The sequence below is a fragment of the Grus americana genome, chromosome 2, assembly GCF_028858705.1.
Source record: "Grus americana isolate bGruAme1 chromosome 2, bGruAme1.mat, whole genome shotgun sequence".
Lineage (NCBI taxonomy): Eukaryota > Metazoa > Chordata > Aves > Gruiformes > Gruidae > Grus > Grus americana.
In genome coordinates, this window is record NC_072853.1 from 32,857,650 (window position 1) to 32,869,495 (window position 11,846).

Genomic DNA, 11,846 nt, shown 5'->3' on the forward strand with positions numbered 1-11,846 from the left:
GTGAAAATAAAAGCCTAGTATTTTGACCACTGTTATTAAATGTTAATTATTTTTATAAATTACCACTATACAGGGAGAATCAATAGAATTGAGGTGTTAAGCTATGACTTCCTTTGGATTTTCACCTCACACCTTAACACAAAATAAACACACATAGAGAGTAAAACTGTTCAAAGCCTCTACAACTGTTACTATTAAAGCCATGATACTCCAAATTATTTCTGTATATCTGCCTTCCTTGACAAGGCCTTCAAATGTGCTCAGACAATAGAGATAAATTAGAACACTTCACTGGAATTATTGCTCTCTGAGCAGAACAGGAATACTTCAGAAAGGGGGATGGGGAGTTGATGGGAAGTTGAAATTTCTTCAGAACAAACAGCAGATATGATCAAGTATTCAAGAAGAGTGTCATAGAAGGAACATCAGTTGAAAGAAATCTCACAGGATGCATAGAAAGCTTCTACTGTTTTCATCAGTTTGAACAGAGAAAAGCCAGAAAAATTAGCTGAAAATCTGGCCTACCTCAACAGCGACCACATCAAGGGAAAGTCAGGTAAACTAAAAGGCTTCTAATAGAATTTATTTTCTAAACAACATTCAAATCACCTACTGGGAAATGGCACGTAACCCACACAAATTCCCAGGCCAAGTTTTAGGCTTGTTCAGAAGAACAAGTTGACACAAGCAAAAAATGTACTGAAATCCTGGCAACAGTTTAACAGTCATAAATGAAAATGTTCTAGTGCTCAGCAGTATTCACAGACACTGTTTAACTTAAAGCAAAGATTGCAACTCTGATCCTGCTGATACCTGTTCCATACAAACAAAACACCCTCAAAAGCCCCCATACATGTCACCAAAATTCATACAAGAATAGAATTATGAAAGAAGATGCTGAAGAGCAGCCCTGAGAGGAGAGTGTAATGAATCACTACTAAGCACAGAGACACAGGCAACTGCTCCTCTCAGGAGCTAGGCAGAAGAGCTTACTTGCCAAAAGCATGCTTAGACACCAAAAACAAGGTGCTCAGGTACTGCCTAAGGCTCAAAACATACAACATTCGATAGTTGGCTCAGATCACACAGCCTGGAAAGCAGGGAAAACTTGAAGTGTTTTTGGCACTTCTTCCTCCCACTGCAGTAGAAAATTAATGCCACGTACCACCACAGGAAGATAGGCAGTCATTTGGATGCTGACTCCAGAACAGTGCTAAAACTTTCTTCTTTCTAGAATTCTGCCTTATAGTTTGCTTAAGAAATCACATGCAATTGTTTAAGGTATTCAATATGTTAGTCTCCAAATAAATGTATGGGAGAGTAGTTAAGAACACATATTTATAAAATATACTGTGCTACCAAGAAAGACTCAACTATAAACTCAAAAAATTTACTTACTGACAAAATTTAGTAAGAAAAGTATACTTGCAAAACTTGCAATAGGAGTACCAGTGCCTGGCTTAGCCAGACCAAAAAGACTAGAGGAGGCCAAAAGAACAGAAATGCTAGCAAAGAGTAGACTTGGAGAATCTAGTGAACTTACACAAAATACATTTGCATAGTGTGTTGTCCCACTAAAAACACTGCTTAAGCAGAGCTGCAGTCTGTAACAGATGAATGGCCTTCAAAAATTGTTTCTATGAGGCACAGAAGTCACAGGAAAGAATTTTCTGCTTGGAAGGAAATAGCATGGTTCAGTCTGCGGCAGCAGTCATGAGAAATCAGTACCTTCTTCTAGAGATTAGCATAAATAACTCCCTGATTTGCAGTCTTATCAGCTATACAACTGTGGGAAAACAATGTTTAAATAACAGCTTTCATCCCTTACTTGCAAATGATGTCAATAAAAATGGAAGTGCTGTAAAGTATTTTGAGGTCTTCCATGTTGAAAGGTGCTACATAAATAATACATTTCCCCCGTATCTCAGAAAAGATAACAGAAATGCTTCTTGCTCTTTGGTCTGTACAACAACTGTGTAAATGTGCAGAGTGTACAATTTAAAAGTATCTTCTTCTAGAGTGACAAGTAGCTAATGCATCATACCATGCAAAATATCTTCATGCAATTTCTTCCTTATGTGCTAATGAAATCATTCCCTGTTATTAGCTTTCTATATATTAAAAGCCTATTGCTACATGAACATATAATGAATACTAAAGCATCAGTGAGGAAGTGATGTTACATGCTTCAATTCCTTATGCAGTATCTGTGTTACTCCAGGTGCATGGCTATCACGTTCATCTTCTATAAATACCCATTCAAACTTTATTTGGAGATCCTCTGCACATGTGTTAGGGATGGGTGAAGGCTTTGCATCTTGTTTTTCACCATTTATGATTGTTTTTGCTTTTGTAAAATTCAAGATAATATTGCGATTGCCCCAGTCAGGCTCTGGTAGTACCGCATTAGGTATAGATACAAAAATTATACTCTAAAAGGACACGTAGCACTAGCGGCATTATTTTTACACATTGTCACTCAGAGTGAATGACACTGGCATTATACAGTTCCTTACTACCTTATAATATTGTAACTGCCATTCAATAGATCAACACCTGAACTCCCTGCAGGCAAATAAACACATTAAAAAGAAAGTGTTCAACAAGGCCTCTTGCTATTCAGGATAACTTAGAGGACTTCCTATTCAGGATAAATATTCTGCTTGGAAAAGGTTTTGGTGTTTGTCTAAGAACTGAATGTAAACATTAGGTGGCCTGTATATCTACAAATATATGATAAAATGAGCTTACTTCACTGACAAAACCCATGGTTTCCTTCAGCTTTTAAGGCATGCTGTAATCAATTTTGATAAGCTATGTCTCTTTCTCAAGTCATACAGCTTCTATATTCATGCATACTCCATTCACATCTCTTATCACGCTTTGACTCTGTGAGACCTTACAAATAACAGTTACTTAAAACGCAGTAGTCTATTTTCAGTTTAGTTGTTTTGGAGGGTTTGTTTGTTTGGTTTTTTAAAATAAAGCATTTCACATTTTGCCTGCCCCTTAGAGTCTGAAATTTTTTCACATGCTTCAATTCTTATAGGCATTAAGGAATCCTCTTCTCTTCTGCTTGCCATATCTGAGCTCAGAAACATTAGCCCAAATCATTAAAGCTGCCATCATCCCACTATTTTAAAACAAGAGTAATACAAAATAAAGGGTTTATGATTGAATCTTTCTTGCTTTATAAGGCTATGCACTACAATTTTTTTCTTTCTTACATTTAAAATACACATTTTTGATATCCGGCTATCAACTTTTATGTCTCCTGCTAATGGCACCAGTTCCTTCCAGTCCTACAAACATATTATTCTACTGATCCTACAATGAAAATGAACCTAACAGGGACAAAAGAGATCAGCACAAATGAAACATGCAATTAGTAACTGGAAAAAGTATGCATAGTAAAAATACTGGGAAAGGCATGGACCAGAAATACAAACTACCATGCTACTAAACAGTGTTCCTAAGTTCTGACCACTGCACATCAGAAATAAATATGCAGGAAGCATATAAAAAGTGACAGAGAATGAATCAGATATGGAACAGAGTCTACATATGCAGAAAGAGTAAACAGACCAAGACAACTCTGTTCTTGAGGAAAAGGAGAATGATAGATATGTCAAATCATGACTTGTGAGAAACTGAAAAGGAAACAATTGTTTAACATTTCTCACATCATGACAATTGAAAGGACCTCCAATTAAATCATTAGGCAACAATTTTTAAGGCAAAACAAAAAGACTTACTTCCTTATACTTCACGTGCACTGAATCACATAATTGCTAAAGGATACTGTGGAGGCTGAGATTATAAATCAGGTGAGCCAAACAGTAAGGACACGATGCCCACTGTGATTAAATGTAATAGGGCAAACATTACTTTATGCTCATGAACTCCTAATCAATGCTGAGCACCAGATACTGGGAAACTGTATCAAAAGATGATTAATCCATTTAATTTATGCATTACTTCTCTAAGCATCCTTTACTGGAATTTTGCCAGTGGTCTTATTTTAATAGCAGATTTATATTCTTACAGACTACATCTATAATGATATGCCACACAGCTTTCCTGAAAAAGAAGAGGTTTCTGTCCATCCTATACAGTTTGAACAGGCATCTGAATCACCATTCTGGTGTGAACAATCATTTTTTAATTTACTAGCCAACTAACTAATGTTATCTGTCACGTACCACAGGAAAAAAAAAATTAAGTCTCCATATGCATTTCGTTAAAAAAAAAAACCACACAAAAAAGATACCCTAATAGTTCATAAGAGCTTTTGCTAAACTTAAATAAGACACATCTTTCATTCCTTTTTTTGTTATATATTTTTGCAGTGTCTAGTAGTGCTTTCTTGGAATTCACTAACAATATGCAGATATCAAGAACTTTCTGTGCCTCAAGCAAGCACCTTGGGAAGTCTGAAAGTAACAGTCTGTTTATCCTGATTGCCCTTTTAAATTTACATCTCAGTGAAGTGATAATGATAGTGAACTGCCACTTAACATCAACAATTTTTCTTGGCCCTCTTGTGGTAGATAGATGATTTCAAAGTAGAAATAGATTTTTAATTTCTACTTTGACCAGGTTAGACCAAAAAAAAAATCAAAGGCAAATTTTGAGAGTTACAGACCAAAAATACTAGGCAGAACTCTAGAAATTCTGTGAAAGCAAAGTTGAGAATCCTTAGATTGAACAAAGAAAACAGGGAATTGATGGAACATCAATGGTATTAGGAGACACTCTAGATAAAGGCTCAAGTTCTGCTGTTATTCACTTTCCCTTACTTTGAAGTGTGAAAACTCTGCTTTTGAGCCTTGGCCTGAAGGACTTCACATCAGCTGAGCTCAAGACTTCTCAGTGTAGAGAATCTGTTCACTCATGCTTTTTGCAGTTCTTCAGGTTGATCAGCTATCCAAATAGCAGCCATCATTTTCACAGAACACTTTCTACAGAATTCACTACAGCTTTCTCATTAAGCATCATAGCTATGACTCTCCTGTGAGGTTTACCTCTCTCCTACCTATGAACAATCAACAAGTTAAATAGAGATGCTGAACAGGAACCAATTTAAGGCTGCTGCTGAAGTAATAATATCCTTTACCAATATGATCCACAGTATTTTAAGTGAGGTTTAACATGTACTATAAACAGTATCATGGAAGGGCCATTAATAAGCATCTGTGCTATTTTAAAACAACAGGTGGTGAGATCGTTTCACCACAGTTATGTGCTCACCATATGTGTAAGTGGAAATTCTGTAGGAGGTAGAAGGCAAATGAGTGAATAGTTAGCAAATATACATATATTATATAATATATAAAATTATATAGATATATTAAGATGTATATGATCTCATTAAAGCTGCAGCACATTTTACAGGCTAGCGAACAGCTGCCAAGACAACTTTGATATACCTTTGGGTCTTTTGGAATAGCTGTTAGAACAAAGATGTGACAAAAAAAAGCAGTCAAGAAACAGAAACTAAAATTGTATGTTAGAGTTACACCTATTTGCCTATCACATCTGATGAATCACTGGGACATTAGTGCAGAAAGGGATGCATAACTCTGCACAGACCAGCCAATTGCTTTAAAGTACTTCTGGTTAAATTGCCCGTGAGTCCTGTAAAGCCAAACAACAGCAATGTAGGCAATTTTTAAATTAATTTTCATAAAGGTTAGAAAACAAAACAAATTCTACCAGAGAGAACTACACCCTGGCTGACATGGAAATTCTTCCACTGCAGCTCTTCTGCAGAGCTCATATTTTATACTTGGTTCACCCAGGGAAGAAGGGCAGAGATATCCTGGAATCATTTTACAATCACAGAAATGCAAGCAGCTCAGAAACACAGCATGTATCGTCAGTATGTTAGGGAGGACAAAAACCACTATCATATCTTATTGGTTCTACTGTAAGAATTAAATGAAGAAAAATAAAATTATTTGATCTAGTATTTGGCTGGGACAGTTGCACCAACTGTCCTATGAGAGAGTCCATTTTGTGTTACTTTCTCCTCTGATATGTTTATATTTAAAGACAGGGATATATACTGGAAGCATACAGTTCTTGTGCAATTAGATCCTTTCTTTTATAATGTTTTAATAGAGTAATTTTGTAAGAGTATGCAATATGAAGGCTTTCTCAAAACTAGTCTCTCAATGCATCATGAAACTAATACATATAAATGGATTCATGCTTGTGTTGCTGTCACATGCAGTCCTCTTCAAGAGGAAGGCTTAAATCAGCTTGGTTTTGCAAGAAGCATACATGAACTCTGCACTTTTATCTCCATATTTCAGATGTTGAACTCAGGGGCTCATTACCTGGGTTGTAAAGTGCTGACTTACTCTATTAGGTCGAATTCAAAATACAAAGATACTTAATGCCTGTCTTGTTCCCACCAGTAATATATTATAAATGGATAAAACTCTTAGTTCTCCTTAACAATTGCTACCTTTGCAGTTGACTGGTCACTCACATAAAGATCTGCTATTGACAATAATTAAAGAGTCCAACATTAAGTCCATTTGCATAATGGCAGATGAAGTTTAAGTTTATGCCTGGCATTTATTTCTCAGATGGAAATTTCTTCTCACCTAGAAACATTAGCTACTGCACACAGAGGGCAAACATTTGGAAAGTGTCGATACATTTGTTCTTCAAAAGAAAAAAATGGTATCACTGCTGTTAAAATACCCTTGATTGTTTGCACATGCTAGAGTACATAGTCTTAAGTTCATTGTATATCTGTCCACTCACACCCTGCTCAAGCCTTCCTCTAAGAAATTCTTAATTTGGGGAAAATAATCCAATTCAAAGCCTAGTAACAAAACTGAAAAGTTACATGCTTGCTCTGGAATGTGGTTATTTCAGTTAGTTCAACCAGCAGGAAAGATATTAAATGAATTGTTTCATTTCAGTGCTTGGAAAGGACCACAAGTGAAATCAAACCTCTGCAACTTCAAGTGCATTTAAGGTTGCTGGGTTTTCCAGTTTGTTCTCCTAAGGAAGCAAGCTTTATGCAAACATACCCATCTGGCCCCTACTCAAAAATTTGGTCAAATGAACCTGCTGCTTCAAAGGCTGACTGCGGCCTAGAAATCTCAAAGATAATTAAGCTCTTACAAATTTGAAGAACTAACCCAGATGAAGAGTTCCAAAATAGCAGACCCTCTGAGAAAAAGGCAGCTAAATCTCAGCTGCTACACAGTCTGTCTGACATCAACCAGGTGGCCAACTAGGCTGTTCTTCCAGTCAGTGGGGCTGTTGCCCCAGATTAACCACGGTAAAGATGCTTTTCTTTGCTTGGCAGAGGTATGGAAGTTACTGTAACAGAAGGAGGATGGGGAGTTCTGGGAGAGAAGTCTGTAGGAAGTGGATTTACATCAGTTACACCATTGAATTAAATTCACACTGATATTAGATATACATTTTTTTCTACAGATATCTGCACGTGCACTCTTACATTTTTCATTATTACACCATCTGTCTTTGGAGTACACAAGATAAAAACAAAAGCAATTCAAGTTTTCAGCGTTAAACCAATCAGATGTACATTCACATCTATGATGACGTGTGACTGTTGGTCAACTACTCCTTCATCCCTGCCACTGCATTGTTTTAATGTTTAACACTACATTGTTAATGAACAGTCTTTTGAAACATTATTGAGGTTTGCCAGGAACCACAAACAGCTAAATTTACTGTGTTAATGTTGTGTCACATCGGTGAGTACTTATACTACCCTGTATTTGCAACAACAGAATGGGAGACCATTACTCTATGCTATCCTGAGTGAAGAAATTCACTTTATATGGAATGGGTGGACTAATATGAGAAGTATCTGAACTCAGCTACATAGTTTCTTTTTCCAGCCAAAGGTAATTAGAGGAGAAATCAGCAAATGACTACAACATTGCAACCACTGAGCAAGCCAGCCAGCCATGCTCTTTTCTGGAAAGAAAAAAAAAAAAACAAACCAGTAGAGGTGTCCTAACTCAGAGTCCCAACTGTTTCACAGGAACCAAGTAAATGTTTGGTAGATGAAAGATACAGGTTTGATGGAATGAGAATTTTTTTCTAACTTGAAGTGCATACATTGGATGTGCCATGAAGTGCTTAAAAGGAACAAGCTTTTACGGGGTAATAGTTAATGACTGCTCTTCAGAGCAAAGATTTGTCTGTTGAACTGATTTCTGACACTGCAATTCACCAGTTACTCTTTGTTTTAGCCTTGTGAAGCCTCAATTGTCTTTTATACATCTTTCCTGTCTCTGTAGCCATCATTTGCCTTCTGTGTACCCAGCAACAGTACTGAGGCAAATACATGTATTTAAACATCTTCCCAGAAATAATGGCAACTGACTAAGCAACTGCCTGTTACCTCCTTAAGGATTACTTTTATCACTCTATCACTGTGACCAAAGGCTTCAACCACGACCGGGGATCCCACAACTGCATGAGCTGCTCTGTTAACACATAGGATAACAGAACCCTTTAAGGTGAACATAGAAGTAAATAGACATTCAATAAAATTACCTTCAGCTTCCAATATCCTGCTTCCTTTTTTCATTAAGAACAGATTAATACCCTATCCTTTTCTTCCCAGAGGCACAATCATTGGTTTCACCTCCAAACCAAACCACATAGAGCCATTAACCATTACTACATGCAGATAGTGCTCATTCTAATGATGTGCACACCAACCCTAGCCTCCTATATTGACATACCTACTTTAAAGCAACCTTTTTTAGAGCAGAACAAAGAAAAATACAAAACAAAAAATCACGAACATATGAGACAGGGACACATGCCAAGCATGCTTTCCCCTTCTACTCAATTCCAAAAGACCATACATCTAATGTTAAGACCTGTGTACGTACCACAAACAATGTGCAATGTCAATGGCCAAGCTACAATGCTGCACGTACTCTTGTTTTTCCACTTCTGAAGGTGATATGATGGAAGAGCAACTCACTAATTCTTCCATTTAGCAAACAAAGGCATTTGAATTTTCCTGATATTTTGTCACGCGCCTTGTGCTAGATGATAAAAATGGAAAAAGGAAAAAACAAGAAACAGAAGTCCCTGAAAACGTCAACAGAATCCATTTTGGTATAAAGGCTGGTTCTCCAACTTCTTCTACACTCCCTTTAGTTTCCTGTGAGGCGACTTCCAAATCCAGAAATGTAAATGAGATGACATCCTTTTTTGCTTCTCTTCCCCCGAAACCCTTCTGCCCTAAGATGTCTTCCCCGTCACTTGAGGAACGCACATCGGACTGGAGAGAGCAAGAGGAAACCCGGAGCGCAGTCCTGCACCTGTCGCAGTGCTCCACAGTCCTTCCCGCTTTCGCACCCGTCCTGTGCTACGCCACAGACAAAATGCCCCCTCCACGCGAGTGGATCCCTTCTGACAAGGGTAAAGAAAGCAGCCCGGGCTGCCGAGCAGAGCGCTGGCACAGAGCCACTGCACATCCTGGCAATAAGAGATAAAATGCAACACTGTGGCGCTTCTGAGAGGGCAGCCTTTCTGCTTTTGGAGCGAGCCACAGGAGGAGAAAGAAGGAAGCTACATGCCTGAGCGCAGCTCCCAGACCCTGCCCGCACGCACGCAACACGGCGGCTGTTCCCCGGGCCGCCGGCCCGGCCTTCCCCGCGCTCGCAGCCGGCAGGCAGGCGGCGGTCCCGGCAGCTCAGCGAGCCGAGGCAGGCAGCTCGGCAGCGGCACTATCGCAGCTCCCCAGCCGGGTAGCGCCGCGGCGCTCGCCGCCCGCCCCCGCACACGCCGCCGGCAGCTCCCGCTCACCTTTCCAGCGACCGGCTCAGCGCATCTTCCTCCCTCCTTCCCGCAGCGGCTGCTGGTGCCGGCCCAGAGACCCTGGGCTCGGCGGAGCGAGGTGCCCGGCAGTGCCCCTCCCTCAACCGGTGGCAGCTCCCGCTGTCACTTCACCCCCACATCCCGCCGCCGGCGGCGCCGGCAGCTGCTGCTCCTAAATTCACGGCGCTCCGGCGGCATGAAGTCATCCTCCCCGCCCCCTCCCCAGGCCGCCGCACTCCGCTCCCGCTGCGGAGGGGGGGACGGCCCCTCTGCCCGGCCGTTCGAGCCCCGCGGGGCCCTGGCGCTCCACCCTCACCCGAGGAGCCGGCACTCCGGCGGTACTGCACGCACCCCGCTGCCCGGGAGGCTGAGAGCGGCGGCACGATCTCCCGACGGCGCGGCTGCCGGTCGAGGGTCCCTCCCCGGGCACGGCGGCAGGATGGGCCGCTCCGCCCCGCGCCGGCCTTCCCCTCTCGGGAGTCCCCTCAGCGGGCTGCGGGACGCGCGGTGTTCCCGCTCAACGGCCGGTGGCGCGCAGCTCGCTCCAACCGCCGGTACTGAGTTCTCGCCGCTCTGCCCAACCCGGTCGTACGGGGCTAAGCGGTGAGGAACGGGGGAGGGCAGGCTCCAGCAGCGCCGCAAGGCCGGAGCCAAGGGAGAGCCTTCCCCCGGGAGGGCTTTGTGTGTGTGTCTGTCTCTATTGTGAAGGAAAATCCGCTGTAATCCATCGTGCTGTGTGTAGGTGCCCAGCTCTCCCCCTCCCCTCCCGGCCTCAGGGCGCGCAAGCGCTCCGCAGCTTTTTCCCCCCAAAAATGCAGCTGTTTCTGGGGTGGAAGGGAGTGTCTTTGCCAGTGGCTCTTGCTCTGTGCCTGGGAGGGGAGAGCAGAGTAAAGGCACTGCATTCAAGGTCACCAGGACACGCTTTTCCCTTACCAAGGGCGTCCTGATATTTTTAAGATCCACCAGTAGGCAGCATGTCTATTTTTGTTACTTACAGAGTGCCGTGCACATACTGGGTAACTGACAGGCTGGATTCCTGTCACAGTTTACAACCCCACGAACCCATCCCATGTGCAGGACAAGCATGACTATGTTACTGCATAAATAACACCAGGCAGTCTGGTTCAGATAGATAGGCGTGCTGCCACATCGTTGTAGTCTTAGAGTTTTTGTATTTCACGAGCAAGGCAGGGTTGTGTCTGGTCATGAAAAGTCCTGCTGGACAAGCTCCCAGGAAAACACAAACGTTGTGAGCACAGGTGTTTCCAAGGCACTGTGCCCGCGCTGTTGACCCGGTAGCCAAGTGGTGCCTCAGCAAGGTTTTGGAGTAGACCCAAGTTGGAAATGTTGATGTTTTCCATGGTTGTGATGTCTGAAACAGGAGAAGAGCTGTTTCAGTGTCCTGGGGATAGATAGGAAGGTTGTCTGTAGTGGTAGAGGAAAGCAGAAAAGGGGAGAGAAATCTCATTAAAGTAAGGATCTTAATCTCTGTCTCTCAGATGAAATAGAAAAACTCTTGAGCCTGAGTTCCCTTTTGGAAATGCATTGTGTTTATTTTTATAGTGGTTATGATAAGGCCAGTAACTGTGCCAGTGTCTTTGATTTGATTCCCTGTACCTGTGCAGTCCTACAGTTGCACTAAATTTGGTCTGCTCCTGTTTACTCCCTACCTCTGCTGTTGATTGGCATCGCAGACCTGAATGTGCAGCACTGGCAGCATTTCAACGGTGATACTTAATCTCTGTTTACAGTGTGTTAGGTTAGGTGATTAAAGGCTCATCTCCACATAGACAGAGGATCCCAGAGGCATGTGGGCAGGCGGGGGAGCCCCAAAAAACAGGTCAGAGAAAGGGACCCCCTGCCCAGTCCGTCCCAGGGCTGTCCCAGGGGAGCTTCAGCCCCATGGGGCTAGGGGGGGGACACCCCAGCAGTCAACCAAAAAGCTCTATGTGTCACCTCACAGATTGAGGGGCCTACTGCCTAGGGGTGCAGGACACATCATGGGATGC

At 42.0% G+C, this 11,846-nt stretch overlaps 1 protein-coding gene across 3 annotated transcripts in view; it reads right to left on the reverse strand.

The window, feature by feature from the left end:
• Window positions 1–10,587, reverse strand: part of PKIA (cAMP-dependent protein kinase inhibitor alpha) — a 52,856-nt gene extending 42,269 nt beyond the window's left edge. Inside the window, exon 1 of one of the 3 annotated variants that reach the window (XM_054818452.1) lies at window positions 10,154–10,587. The gene's annotated coding sequence lies outside the window, so the exon portion shown is untranslated. Of the gene's footprint in view, window positions 1–8,900; window positions 9,699–9,825; window positions 10,034–10,153 lie in introns of those variants that run through there. The other 2 variants (XM_054818450.1, XM_054818451.1) reach the window with 2 other exon arrangements.
• Window positions 10,588–11,846: the final 1,259 nt, after the last annotated feature.